Here is a 15,546-nt window from a genome sequence, read left to right as displayed (position 1 = left end):
CTGCAGTTGGAAGATATATATGCAATCATGGGGATGTCTGCCAAACTTGGTAACCTGTTTGCATAAATGCACACCAGCAGGTACAGATGCAAACATGAACCCACAAGTACCAGACTCACATTTACATTTTGGGAATTTAGCCAAAGCTGATTGAGATACGGTGAGTGAGCAGGTGCAGCCTCTGCATGTTGATGAACACTGGCTGTTGGGGAATCTCTCCAGTAAACTTTTTGTTTTCCATCACTGATTAACAAAATATCACAAGACTTCCTTGCAACCACAAACACACACACACACACACACACACACACACACACACACACACACACACACACACACACACACACACACACACACATCGAAGTAAAACCACTGAGCTGCTTCTTCCGCTGTGTGCTTTGGGTCAAGATGGCTACTGGTGATGAAGTTGTTGAAGTAGTTGTGAGGAAACCTGCTGTTAATTTTAATGAGGCACTGCTAAAACTGAAAAGATGCAGCAGCACATGAGGTGTGACACTACTCGAGTCACAGTATGTTGTGGGTTTCAATGAATGTGTGAAAATACCAACATGAGTGTTCAACATCTCTCTTCCAACGCATTAGTACTATATGAAATATAACTCGTGATTTTCAATCAGAACGGGCACAAGCCAATCAAATATAGGGCTGCGAGACCAAGTTGATGTAAGCAAATGTCTTATTTTGTCCAATCAGCAGTCCAAAAACCTGAAAATATTAAATTTACTATATGTAAAGACAAGGAAAAGCAACAAATTCTCCCATCTCAGAAGCTGGAATCATCAATTGTTTTGACATTTTTGCTTGAAAAACGACTTAAATGATGATACTTGATTATCCAAACAGTTGGCTGATTGATTTTCTGTCTATTGACTGATTAACTAATCGTTGCATTTCTAAATTTATCATTTTTGAATGGCAGAGTTCTGAGAGCCCCTCCAACCATACAGATCAACGATTACTTCAATGCTGATACAACAATGACTCTAACTACACACAGACAACCTTGGTGTATTAGTTTTTATTACTGATGAACGAAAGGCTGCTAGCGAAAAGAAGATGAAGACCAGGCACTTACCCTCATGAATATTGGGATGGCGAGATGGAATAAACATGTAGCACAGCATCTACTGTAGGTAGCCTTCCTCACTCCCACTAATTTAACCTCAAAGCACAAATTGTTTAAAAAAAAAAAAAAAAACACACACAAAAACCGGGATAAAGCAACAAAGACTGGAAGTAAATTTTCAGAGACCAGTCAAGCTGCTTACTTTATCTTAACTCCTTGTATGTGCTTTTATGTAAGATGGTCAAGTTTATTCCATGAGTCAAGGGAGGCTTTTACTTAAAGAATATCACAACTTCTTCGAAGGGCTATTAAGGGATTCACCCACTGGTTTCCTGTAAGTTTTACTGTTACGGTCAGTTCCAACAAAAATTACCCAACACTGACTGATTAGCTGTGTCAGCCAAACAAGATACAGCCTGTGTTTCACCAGGAAACTATAGCTGCTAGTGTTTTTAAGGTTGACGCCTTAAAAACTGATAAGGGGTCAGCCTGCAAAGCTACTAACAACATGTACACGATACTAACATGGCTGTGCAGTATCCCTCTGTATGTTATCAATACTAACGTTCACACTAGCATTCAAGAAAAGGGGGCCAGTTCAGCTTAGGAATGAGGAAATGAAAAAAAAAAAAAAAACAAGCACCACCAGAAGAGAAACTGAAAGCATTTCCATTGTAACCACCGTCCTGATATTACCAGTAAACACAACCCTGTTGCTGGTAAGTGAGTGCTTCTCAACACAATGACCACTCCATCCCTCAGGCTAGTGTTTATCTTCCTTCTACTTCGCAGAATAACCCGGCTCTGTGTGGAGGAGTTATGGACCAGCAGGCAGTAACAGCCCACCACAGCGCTCCATGAACCAGCAGATGTGAAATGTGTGCGCGTGTGTAGTTGAGTGTCAGCTCAGGAAACCACACACTGAGAGACAGCTTGAGAGGCTGCTGGTCTGGATGGCGGTTGACTCGCCAGCAGCCGAAAAAGCATCTAAATGACTGTGTCAGTGTTGCCTCCAGCAGTCACTTACACAGCAGTTAACCAGCAAATATACTCTGCGGCATAACAGACATCTGCAGATACTAAATCAAATCCAGGAAAACCTAATATTACAACTAGTAGAAAGATAATCAGTCTTCATCTGAAAAGGCCAGGTCACCACAAAAAATCCAATTCTCTCATGTATCCCTTGTGATATCTATTCAGTTTTAGGGACTATGTCATCGTTACAAAGTAGTTTCAGGGGCATTCTGGCGGCCTAGTGAACAATCATCGTGTAATCTCAACGTTCCTGGTTCGAGTCCAGCAGGAGATCTTTCTTGCATGTCATCCCTCCTGCTCTCTCTCCTCTCATTTCCTGTTCTCTATCTAATAAAGGCATAAAATGCCCCCAAAATACTTGTTAAAAAGTCATCACTGTTCACAGTGAGATCTGAGTAACATGGTTTCTGGGAAGACAGACTGCTTCTGGGTGTTCTTCAATGCTTTGAGCACCATGCCACACTACAAAAAGGCATTCATACAAAATAGTCTGCGGATCATTTTCTCAATTAGCAGATAAATCATTTTGTCTATGAAATGTCAGAAAACAGTGAAAAAAGGTCATCAGAATTTACCAGAGGCCAGGGTGGCATTTAAATGGCTTGTTTTATACCCAAACAACAGTCCAAAACTCAAAAATATTCAGTTCATAGATGACAAAGAAAAGTTTCGGTGAGAAGCTGAAACCAGAAAATGTTCAGTGTTTCTGCTGGGAAAATCACTGTAACAATAAAATGGTTATCAAAATAGCTGCTTGTCAATTAACTAATCGATTAATCGGCTAATTGTTTCAGTTTTACTTCTGCTGTTTTTTAGTGGCGACAGAAACATCTCAAAACCTCTGCAAATAAATAAAACCAGAACTTCCTGCATGGCTACGAGTTATAGGGTGATGTTTGTACTGGATGATGAGACATGACGCAGATATGGAGCGTTGGCTGTTATTCATTTGCCACTTTGACACATCAAGAGAGGTCTTGATTTAGACCCACATCCTCCTTGCAGCAGTCATATCCAAGGTAACGGAACAAATGAAGATGACTGGCTGGTTTGACAAAGGGACCCAGCAACCTCCACAAGCACAGGCACCCTCATCTCTTTGTAATTGGGATAATAAGACCTTTGTGTCTCCATTATAAGCTACCCATGACAAAACCAAGCAAACCTTTGTGTCACTCAGCGCGCACAGGTTGCACAAGTCTGACACATGTGATGCTGCACATACAAATACAAAGCCACAAAAACAGCCCCTTCAGCGGCTTGAGGAACAATTTGTTCAACTCATCTTACAGCCTTGAGGCTAAAAAGGGTGGTTGTTACAGAGCCATAATCAGCACATTTGTCTGTGCTGAGTCCTAATAACGTCATAATCAGCAGGAAATGTCATGTCAGTCTCATTACCCAAGACCTGAAAGAGCAGCTATCTTAATCCCTCCCTGGACAGCTTACATTATGCTAAAGCTTGTCAAGAAAAGGCAATTAACCAATCTTACCGATCATTACAGCTGTTCACCTGGATGTTTGGATGTTACCGCACCTCTCCATGTGATCACACCAAAGCTACATCTACAGAACTAATTTGTACAATAGCAAGATGAATTAATTATTTAAAGCATTAATAACCGCAGCACACTCAGGATTGAATTAAAATGATCAAAGAATCAAGGGATATTCTAAAGCATGGTAGGGATTTAGGGATGGAATTATTTTTGCTGCTGACATGGATGTACTTGATGAGATTTAAAGTCATGAAGGCGCTTATGTAAAAATTACAAGCAGCAAACCTCCTTTGGCAATCAGAACACCACCAGCAAGAGCCAGAAACAATCGATGGGGAACAACAGAGACAAATAGCAACAAATTAATTTCACATTCATGATGAGATGACAGTAGGGACTCATTCTGTTGTTGGTTTGCTGAAGGCCACATTAAAAAGCAGTTGATTATATCTCTACTGTTTACAAACACTCAAGTAAATTGCAAAGGAATGGTGGATTGATAATGTTCCAAAAGAAAAAGCCCCAAAAAAAGTTCCACAAGTTGCACGGCACTTCCCAGACATGGCATGACAATTGGTGTTTAAAACACAACGACATCTAAACTCTTTTCTTTGTCTGCCCGGCCACAGCGGCTGCTACCCGTGCCAATTACCCAGTTTTTCCTCCAGTTAGGCCAAATAAAACAGTGCTGCTGATGCCGTGTGTTTAGAAGAAAATATAGAAACTTCCATGAGAAGACTAAGACGAATCGTTACTGCATAATATAAGTGAGATCAGACGGAGGCAAAACAAGAAATGCATTCAGATAGAAAAGGTCACGGACGATGACTTTAGCATAGCATACTTTGCATTTTTCTTACAAATGCCTTTTTCTTTACTCCAACAGCTATTAATTTCCATATATTTTATTACTGTATGGAAATCAACCTGCACAGGCGAGACATTTTTCCGCACAGTTAACATTCAAGTTGAACTAACTAAAGTACAAACTTGATTGCTGCACACGAGTGTTGACTTGAAAAGACTGATGCAGAGAGAAAATCAGACATCCACAACCTCCAACTTGATTATTTAACAGCCTTTCACTGAAGTGCTATTTACCCTGAAAACAAACAACAAGCAAAATGGATACAACCAAAAGAAAAATGTTGATTCAGACAGTTGATGTGGACATTTGTCCGGTCATCACCACAACTCGAACACACCAGAAGACAAACACTTTGAAATCAATGTGAGCATCAATAAAGTTGAAGCTTTAACAAAAATCAACTTTGGGACACGTGATCACTATGATGGATTATCTGTCAAGCAAGTGTCTGCAAGATGATTTTTTTTATTCCAGCAAAAGTGATGAAAATGGAGGGCTGACCGGCTTTCAGAAATCTAATCAAATATGATATGCCGTAGAAAATAGTCAGTAGTGATGTAAAGCAGCATGCAGTGTAGAGTGTTGGTTTAAAAGGCTTGAAAACTGAACTATAGCTTGAATAAGTGATGCTTTTATGAATCAAAGTTCAGAAAAACAGTTTGGTTCAACATGCTAGGACTGATAAAATCTCCATTAGCAGAACTTGAGTCACTCAGCTTTCAAAAAATACATCAAATAAAGTTGGATTTTCTGCCATGCGTCCAACAGTCTGCAGAAATGTCAGTGACTATTTACAGTACAGATATACTATGGTCACATTGCAGCTGGATAGACTGTTGGCAGATGCAAACAAAGCAATCCATATACATGAAATACACCGAGACTCTGTTCCTAATGCAGAACCTAAAGCCAATTTTCATTCCTATTTCCACACTGTCACATCATTCTGATCAGTTGCTCCTTTTTCAAGATGCCGCTGTCAGCACTGCTGATCCAAAAGTCATGTATCAAGTCTGGAGTCAGTCCGCCAAACAGATACTACACACAAGAGACAATTCAGGTCCAGCTACTTGAGTTTAACAGCAGCATATGAGCTCAAAATAGCAAGTATAATATAATTTGGAAGATGTGGACACAAGCTCAAACCTATAAATCAGAGTTAAACAGAAGTCGTTACATTTGCTGAGGTGGGAGTTGTGTCTGGCTACACTGTGGCAACATACTGTATTGTAATAAAGCACTACTGAGATATTTCTTCTCTCCCTTGCCCACTTCTTGCCACCACTAGCTAGAAATCTTGGAAAGACTGTGAAAGCTCTAATGATATCATCAACTATAGACCACTACCTGCAGCAGTGCCATCCTACGATCCATTCAGCTGAGCCAGCACCTCTGCACGGCTGATGTATAGCAGCTGTCGAGCACTCCCCCCTCCTGCATGCCGTACTTTATAATTTCATTGAACCCGCGCAACACGCACATATGCAACCGCATATAAATGTTGTAAGTCTGAGTAAAGCCTACTTAAGACCTGTAAGAAGTATCAATATAAAACAATGTCCTGTTGCCCCAATACTTATGTTTTATCATTACTCCAGTGAGGTTTAATTCACAGGGGTGTATGACATCATCCATGGGAGGAAGTCATTAGATTGGATCGATACTCTATTCCCTACGGACGAAGACAAGGCCAGCCACAGTGGGAAACAGTAGCAAGCCAGCCAGGATTAGGTTAGTGCACTGGGGCCAAAGAGGAACGACACAGTATGATACCTTTATTATGTTATTACATTATAGCCCAGCAAGGCTGATACAACAAGACTAGCAGGGGATGTATTCATACGATTATAGTCCTGGATCAGATAACAAAAGCAGTACGGGACAGCTGTGCAAAGTCCACACGGTGCAGGTACATTAGCAGCTGCCAAATGATGGTGATATTGTTAATATACTTTTAATTAGTTCAGTCGAAAAAAAAAAAAACTTGCTAAACTGGACGTCTAGTAAATGGAGGTAATGACTGACACTATCATGGCTTCTGTACAGTCACAGGAGTCCAGAAAAACCCACATCCTGAGTAACACACGCACATATTCCTGTAAAAAGGGAACAGGATACATGTGAAGACTGTGTTTTGTTGGCTGGGTCCATTTCCTGTTCATGGAAGTCAATTATTATTTTACAGATTAACCAACAGAGTGTGGAGACAGGGGTACGCAGCTGACGCAGAAATGCAGTGTGAGTCAGAGAACTGTGTGTGCAGGTGCCATTTTGAAACAGGTTGACATTAAAAATAGAAAATACTAAAGAAAACAGCTGTTGATTGACTGTGGTTAAAATTACTATCTGCTATCTACTAAGTGTTCTGGTAAACTAGAACACTATCACATGCTCCAATAACACTGTTTACAGGAAATGCTGCAAAAAAGGAAGTGTCTGTGTTTCTAATGACAGAAACACTAGGGCTTACTTTGTCTTGTTGATGAGGGTAATTAGCTGTGTAAACTTTGTCAAATAATCAATCAACAAGCTATGAATTTTTGAGATCAAGCCTTTTTTTCCCCCAAATCCATTTAAAAATACACAATGATTATGGGATAGAGCGGATCAACAGAAAAACAATCTGCAACAATGATAATCAATTCATGCTGAGGTCATTCTTCAAGGACAAAATGCCAAACATTAACTGATTCTAGCTTCTTCGATGTGAATATTTTCAGCGTTTATTTGTCTTGTCTGACAGCAAATGTAACATCTTCGGGTTTTGGGCTGCTGGTTAGACAAAACAAGCCAAGTGAAGACGTCACCTTGGGCTCTGACACACACAGATCAAAGAATTAGTCGAGAAAAATAACTTCCTGATGAATTAATAATTGTGACAATTGTTAGTTGCAGCCCTGTTATGACAAAATGCCTTTTTCATCTTACTTTGTAAGTTTAGTAAGAACAGCTGGTGTACAGTTGTAACAAACTAATTTGCCAAAACAAAGATGTGGACTGCAGTGGATAAACCAGAACTGAAACCCTTTTTTCTGAAACCTTTCAGCAAGTTGAAATGTTTTTGGGTGTTAATCAATTGAATTTGATTGAAACATCTACAGAATAGTACAATAGGGGCTGTCAAATCCATCCTCTGTTCCACATTGTAAAATACTGTGGGAGGCGCAATTCACCGTCACGACCAATTGTGTCAAACAATGACAGTAGTTAATTGTCAGAAAGCAACTAACGGAGCCGTCAGATACTTTTGATTGCATTCTTTCCGCCCTCAAATTACTTTCCTCAGAACATATCTCTGAAGACAGAAAGTATGAGTTAATTTGCAAGCACACAATGGCGCAGTCCATTAAGACTGCAGGCTCCTTCGTGCTCAGTGTTAGCAGCTTAACAGACACAGTCTCAGTCGCCCCTCTTCCTTCTGTTCAGAATCATAATTATGACTTTACTTCTCATTTCTCGCAATAGTAGGTTCTGCAAGGGGCGACTGATGAATTCAGAGTCTGTTGACAGCTCAGGGAGAGATGAGATTTTTCACAAATGCTTGTTGATACCTGCAAAATCCCTCGCTGTCAGAATGGCACACAGTCAACACGGTCAGGAAGGGCGTCCAGGAAGAGTGGACAGTAGAAGGGAAGCAGACTCAACCACATGAGGTGGTCATATAAATAAAAAGGATTTTATGCTGCAAGAGCAGTCAGTGTTATGGAGTCAAACTTACAGAGAAAAAAAGATACTAGGGTAAAGTTCCTCTTCTTCCTATCTTGATATGATTTCCTACTTATTACTGTCTGCTATAAACAAAAAAATCTAACCCTGAACATTTGATATCATTGCTGTAATTCATCTAATAATATAAAAGTTGAAAACAGATCACGACTAAAAAGTCTGACTTCTCTTTTTTGCCCTTAACTTCCTCAGACTGCCACTGTAAATTAAAAGCGTTCCCAATTACTTTGTTTTCAAAGCCAAGAAATGTCTTTTGTTCAGCTCATTTATGAAACCAAGATTAGAGCTCCAACTGCTCTGCCTGCAAAAAGGCCACCGTCCGCCGCCGTTCTTCAAACACTCAACTGTGTCAGAAATTGAAACAGAGTTTTTGTGGAAAAGAAGCCAATCTATATTCGGTAATCCCATGTGAGGAGGCAGGATTAGTTACACAGCAGCACAACAGAGAGAATAAGCATTGTGTTATCTGCAAGTTTATGCATGCACACTCCACAGATACCAACGGGGACAATGAGGCTTCTTATCGCAACAAGTCCTCAGTATTTCACAACACTGGAAAAGACGTAACCAAAGGCTACAGTGATGTAACACACACAGACAGACGCAGCTGGTTCTTCCTCAGCTAAACACCACACTGAAGCCTGCTTAATGCTGAAGATGGCATTACAAGAAGCTGTCTGACAAGAAGCAGAAACCCTGGAATGAAGATGACTGGAAAGGTTTGCCCTCCTAGTGAAAACAAAACCACAGCAGCAGGCACCCATACAGTGGAAGTGACAACCGAAAGCTTTCAAGTGCATGGCAGTTGCTTTGCTACACCTTTAAAAAGGATTTACAAAGCTGCAACTGCAATACACACACACACACACACAGACTGACTACACAGTATCATGGCACACAGCAGGGTAGAAGTGTAAGAAGGAACAAACCGAGGAAAGCTGATCCTGCAGCCAATAAGAAGACAGAGTGTAATGTGAGAGCCTGTGTAACAATGAAGTCTGACTACAGGGTGTGATGACAGAATGGGTACAACGCTGACTATTGATCAGGCAAAGCTACATTTTATAGCTTCATGTAAGGGTGGAAATGCTGTATTGTTGAGGTTGAGCTGAAAACGAAACTAGAATCGCTGTTAACAGTGTTCTGAGGCAGCTGTAGCTTGTAGAAGCAGTGCGGCTATGTAGGGCGCTCCTTCTGGCTTTATTATGGCTCATAATAAGGGGCAGTGCGCGTCAGACCTAAAGTCCCCTGCACATATAAAGATACACTTATAAATGCCCAGAGAGACATAACAAGCTGTGCAGATCACATCTGTAGCCCGTAATGCAAATTTGACTGCAACACACCTATTGATCTACTATGGTGAACTAAAGGGGACAGACTCGCTGCTGCCGCACTGTGACCTCAGATTTTTTTCCTATTAAAAACACAAGAGAGCAGCATCCCAGGACAGCACAGACGGTCAAGAAAACACCTTGATGTTTAACCGTGCGATAATGCAATAAATCACATCTTCATGACCTGCTGTGCCATCTTATTCCAGCACAAACTGAGGGTCACAAGGCTACGGGGGAAAACTAACAAAGGCTTGCTCGGACACAACACTACGTGTCATCCTGAGTCACAAGCACGTGCAGAATGGACAAACCTAATCAATAAATTCATTAAAAACAGCAGACAATTCAGCAGACACAAGCGCGTTGCTGAATTTTGCTGCAGCTCGCATTGAACTGGATTTCCATACCTTTTAGTCACAACAGGCTGCGGTGACCGACTGTCGAGCTTCTATAGTGGGCAATAAAAAAAGCAAATTCTCACGCAATCACATCCCAGCACAGTCCAGACGCACGTCCGTCAGTCCGCCCGACCGACCGTCAGCTGCCTCCGGTAGGATTTAATAAAGCGAGAGGCGCAGCGGAGACAGAGGAACCTCAGTGTGGACGGACGCATAGCTGCATTGGACCAAATGTCGCTCCATATTCCTACTGACACACAAAAGAAGACACTCACCGCTGTGTTTGGCACCGAATGACGACGTTTTTTGTTTATTTCATTGCCCCCGCTGAGCAGCTGTGTCTAGTGGTGCGTCATTGACTTCCGCGTTAAGATGGAGCAGGGGGGGATGAGAGAAAAAAAACGCAAGGGAAATAATGAATTTAAAGGACAGGCGGCGCACGCGGGCGCACGAGGGCTGCGCACTACTAAAGGGATGAGGATGATGAAGGAGGTGATGATGAGGAGGAGGATGGTAGTAGTAGCGATGGAAGAATGTTGCCTTGGGATGAGGGTTATGATAGTGGTGGATAAAAAATGTGAAATTTAAAGTCCCCCTTCACTCAAAAATGTTTTTCTTCTTGTTCCTACAAGTTGAAAGTTTGAGCTTCAGTGTGCAGGATGATGTACAGACGGGTGACAAACTGTTATCACCATTCTTCAAAAAGATAAACCCTCATTTGGTGTTCAGTTGGGTTGAGATCTGGTGACTGTGAAGGCCATAACGTATGATTCACATCATTTTCATACTCATAAACCATTCAGTGACCCTTCTGCCTTGTGAATTGGGTCATTGTCATCCTGGAAGAGACCACTCCCATCAGGATAGAAATGTTTCATCATAGAATAAAGGTGATCACTCGGAACAACTTTGTATTGATTTCCAGTGACTCTTCCCTCTAAGGGGACAAGTGGACCCAACCCATGCCAGCAAAATGCCTCCCAAAGTATAACAGAGCCACCAGATCCCCTCACTGTAGGGGTCAAACATTCAGGCCTGTACTGGTTTTTCCTTTCATTTTTTCCCTGTCTGTATGTGCAGAGTTTGACACTAGAAGGCTGTTTTCACATTCATCTGCTGAAAATGGAAAGTTTCTCTGTGCTCACTGAAAATCTGATTTAAGGGGTGGGTCTATAAACAGGATTTGTGACATCACAACTAGTTTTGAAGCCAGTCCTGGTCCAATATTCAGTTTACAAAAGTGTGATGTGGAAACTTGAAGCCTCCAGTTCACAAACACTGAGACTTTACAGTGACGTAGGAGATATCCAGCAGGATAATATATATATATTTGCATATTTACAGATTCTGGGAGAAATGAGGGAGAAGGAGGAGATGGCATTTCAAGGATTTTAACAAGATAATTTATTATTTTTTGTGGAAGAAATACTTTGGATATTAATTATTATTCAGAGTTGAGTATTTTATATGAATCTTAAAACATGTCTGGAGGCAACCTAATTACTAATGTGAAAGGTGTTGCCAACACACAGAGAATCATCACCCAACCCTATGAAGCGTTTAAGCATATTTAAACTGGTTTTCCAGCTGCAAATTTACTGTTCGGATCTTGTGTCAACTGCTCTTATAAAACCCTGTTTCCAATTCCAGCAAAAAAAAGAAGCTTTGATAGACTCACCTGTCCATCAAGTTAGCGACTGTGAACGTAGCACCAAGCTTAGCTGCTAAAGATTCAGACATTTCCCTTAGGAGTTTGTGGAGACCAAAACAGAGCTAAAAGGAGAGTGAATATACTTTCATTCATCTTGTGGACAGAAACACAACTCCAAATAGATGCTAATGTTGCTGTTGCTGTTTCTGCTGCGCTCAAGTGGCCAAAAAAATCAGTTAATGCAGGTTTAAATATGAAGCTACAACCAGCAGCCGGTTATCTTAGCTTAGCACAAAGACTAGAAACAGAGGGAAACAGCTAGCATGTTTCTGTCCAATGCTAACAAAAGCCACCTGAGAAGTAACTTCCTGGAGTGTCTGCTTGTTACCTGGCAACTGCTCAGCCAAGAAAAGGTCCAGTCAAGTAGAGATCCCATAAAACAGCAAATGACATTTTTACAATTAAAGATCCTACCCTAGACATGTTTTAAGATACGTGTAAAATACTCTACTTTGAATAATAATTTGTGTCCAATATGGTTTTTCCATTAAAAAGTTCAATTATCTTGTTAAAATGACACCAACTTCTTCTCCCCCATTAAAAATCCAGGAATCTATAAATATGCAAATATATTTAATTTCAGAAGTTTTCCTGCTGGACACAAGATGTCTCCTACATCACCGTAAAGTCTATTCTCAGTGTTTGTACAGTGGAGGCTTCAAGCTTCCACATCATGTTTGTGTAAGTTAAATATTACTTTTATTTAACTAGTTGTGATGTCACAAATCCTGCTTGTAGGCCCGCCCCTTAAAATTGGATTTTCAATGAGCACAAAGAAACTTTCCACTTTCAGCAGATGAATGTGAAAACAGCCTTTTAGTGTCAAACGCTGCACATACAGAATCTAATCAAACATTCAACTGTGGGAACAAGAAGAAAAAAACATTTTTGAGTGAAGGCGGACTGTAAGTACAGATCTAGTTCTTGTACAGATCAACAGTAAACAAACAAGATATAGTATGTTAATTAGTGACAGGTGCTGGTAGGCAGATTTTTGTTTTTAAATCTTTGGGCTGAGCCAGTTTCCCCTTGTTTTACAGTCTTTGCTAAGCTAAACTAAACAGCTGCTGGCTTCAGCATTATATTCAAATGGCTTTGTTTATATAGCAGCTTTTATTCAAAGCACTTTACAATGTTTCTGCTGCTCATTTACCTTATATTAAAACTCACATTCACGCACACACTCACACAACGTCAGGAGTAATTTGGGGTTGAGTATCTTGCCCAGGAACCCATGGACAGGTGGAGTTGGGGATCAAACCACCGACCTTCTGCTTTACCTCCTGAGCCACACTATTTAAGACATAATGGACAGACATGAGAGCCTATAGTGGACACAAGTGTGGAATCAATATTTTCATATAACTCTCCAACAGAAAATGAATGAGCATGTTTCTTAAAATGTCTATATATCCCTTTAAAGACGATGCTAAAAAGATGAACATGATAAACATAATTTCCCTTTTTTCTTTAAAGACATTTCTTATTATAACATTAGACTTAATGGATGTTACATAATAGATTTCTTACAGAAAATAGCTCCAATCTGTTCGTCTGTGTTAATATATTCTGGTATGGTCATTATTTCCCATTATGAATAGCCTGCAGTGTACTGAATGACTATCCTAACTCAAGTGAATCACACTACTGTAATTCCACACCAAGCAGTATGTTGGGAGAGGCTCACTTATTAAATGAGGGAATGTATCCTCTGTTGACTCAAAGCCTCGGCTCTATCTCTATGAAACCTGTCATTGTGTTCAATGGGCTTATTACTGATGCACAGTCCGCCACTCCGTCCTTGGGGTGGGACAACGGAGCCTCTGTGCTCTGTCTGGACAAAGTGGGCACCTCAGAAGTGAGTGTGCCAAATTGTCATGCATGTGTCTTTGCGTCAGAGAGATACAGGCTGTCTTGCTGCATGGCATGGAGGGATTAGGATGGGAGGCAGGCAAGTGAAACACAGCTGTCATGCTTATACTAAAAAATCCTTTTCACCACATTTACAGGACTTAAGAAATCCAAATCTTTTTTTTTTTCCTATACACAGTTTGACTGGTGTACCCTACCCACCCAACCAGGCTAACAAATATCTTGAATTTACCCTGAACAGATTAGAAAAGGGTGTGTTTGACGTGTCAGATCATCTTGTAAAGGGTTCGAGATAGAGTTCATTAGAAAGAAGGAGTGCAGAGAGAAAGACAGAGGTGGTGGGTGAAAGACAAAGAGGGAGTAAGCACACAGATAGAGGCAGATGAGTCAGTCCCAGGAAGTCAGTGGGTTTGTCAGAAGGTGAGATTGAAACACAGGCGAGTGAGATGGTAAAAGATTGCCCTATGTTTTTTTAAAGATTTTCTTAGTGTGTGTCCTTCCTGCTTTCTTTCTGTCGCAGTCAACCTGTCAGACTGGTAGCGCTTGATCGTCTCGTGTTTTGATCTTTCCATCCCTGTGGACATATGAATCAGCAGAGTTGACGGTCCTATTTCATACAGGTACTGATGTGTTTTCAGAACAACACTTAAGTTAAAGCAGTAATTCATTGTTATTGTTTTGATTCTAGAAAAAGTGCACACATGATGAATAAATGCTGTTACTATATACTTACTATAATACTTGGTGACAAAGGATTCTGTTGCATTTACTGTAAATTAGCAGATAACCCAACCCTCTGTACTTTATAGATCTGTCAACATTACAATATAGTCTGTATATACAAGCAGAAAATGTGGTTGAATCCTGTATTTATAGGTTTAGAGGCAAAAATTGCACAGAAGCAGCTGTAAACTTTCCAGGTACATTGCACAGTTCAACCACTTTAATGGATTACTATTAAATGGGTAATCAGTGACTTGCAATGTATTTGTTTTCAAAGGATTCTTTTCAGACTTCCACATATTTTAAATATGTTCATTGCCAACCACACTGAGCTGGATTTCTTCTTCCATAAGCCATGTTTAGAAAAAAAACAAAAAAATTGTTTTTTGGTCTGTACAAAATATAGACTCTCAGCACTTGGCAGAGTTGCAAGAGGAAAGCTGAACAATCCTGAAACAGAAAACAGACATTTTGTTGGTGTGTTTGTGTGAAACACTGTGCAGGAACAGTGGAAGACTGTTCCACTGAACAAAAAACTGAAGGAAACCAAATCAAATACTCAGAAAAAAACCTGTATATATCCCAAAAGGTACACTATGTAACGGGAAAGAAAAGAATCCACGCTTGAAAGTGATTTATTATTGCACTGTCATGAAGTTTGGGGAGTCACAAGACACATATTTAAAAATAAAGGATCAAAACCCATGCAGCAAAAGCTGAGACACTGACTTTTTGCTACAAAAACACTGGATCCTATACTTCCCATAATGCCCCCTCTCAAACTGGTAAATACCCACATCTTTCATGCTCTGTTCCCCTGATTGTAATATAGGTTTATTGAACATTTGCACTCTCCAAGACCAAGCTGAGATACCTGGTTCATGTGTAATTTCAGACTTGGCAAAGCTCCTTCACAGCCACAGAGGACTTTACAGAGTGATACTCCCAGCGGTGGAGTTGTCGCAGGAGTGACCATGCTGACACCAGTACTCACATTGGGGGCAAAGAAATCTGCATCTCCAGTGTTTGTCTTTGTGCCAAATAGCCAAAAAGTTTAAATTTTTGGTCCCTCATCAGGTTAGAGGATATTTATTTGTTGTTTATCATCTAAAATAACCCCTGATAATCTTATAGACAGAAATAAAAATAAAATTTCTCTATTTGAATGAATCAAGAAAAGAATTTTGACTGGAAGAGCAACTGGGAATTTAAGAAGATGGTAGAAAGGAAAACACTGTGTCTATGTAAGTGTGAAGGTGAGGCTGTATTTAGCCTTACAGTGCTGCA

General features: G+C 40.4%; 1 protein-coding gene across 4 annotated transcripts in view; it reads right to left on the bottom strand.

Annotated features, from left to right (window-relative positions):
- Positions 1-10,359, bottom strand: part of LOC137197048 (E3 ubiquitin-protein ligase MARCHF8-like) — a 78,482-nt gene extending 68,123 nt beyond the window's left edge. Inside the window, exon 1 of one of the 4 annotated variants that reach the window (XM_067610133.1) lies at positions 10,229-10,359. The gene's annotated coding sequence lies outside the window, so the exon portion shown is untranslated. The other 3 variants (XM_067610129.1, XM_067610130.1, XM_067610131.1) reach the window with 3 other exon arrangements.
- Between the last annotated feature and the right edge of the window lie 5,187 nt (positions 10,360-15,546).

This window comes from Thunnus thynnus, chromosome 14 (assembly GCF_963924715.1).
Source record: "Thunnus thynnus chromosome 14, fThuThy2.1, whole genome shotgun sequence".
NCBI classification, from domain to species: domain Eukaryota; kingdom Metazoa; phylum Chordata; class Actinopteri; order Scombriformes; family Scombridae; genus Thunnus; species Thunnus thynnus.
Note: the sequence above shows the minus strand (reverse complement) of the source record. Positions and strands in the feature narration are given on the sequence as shown.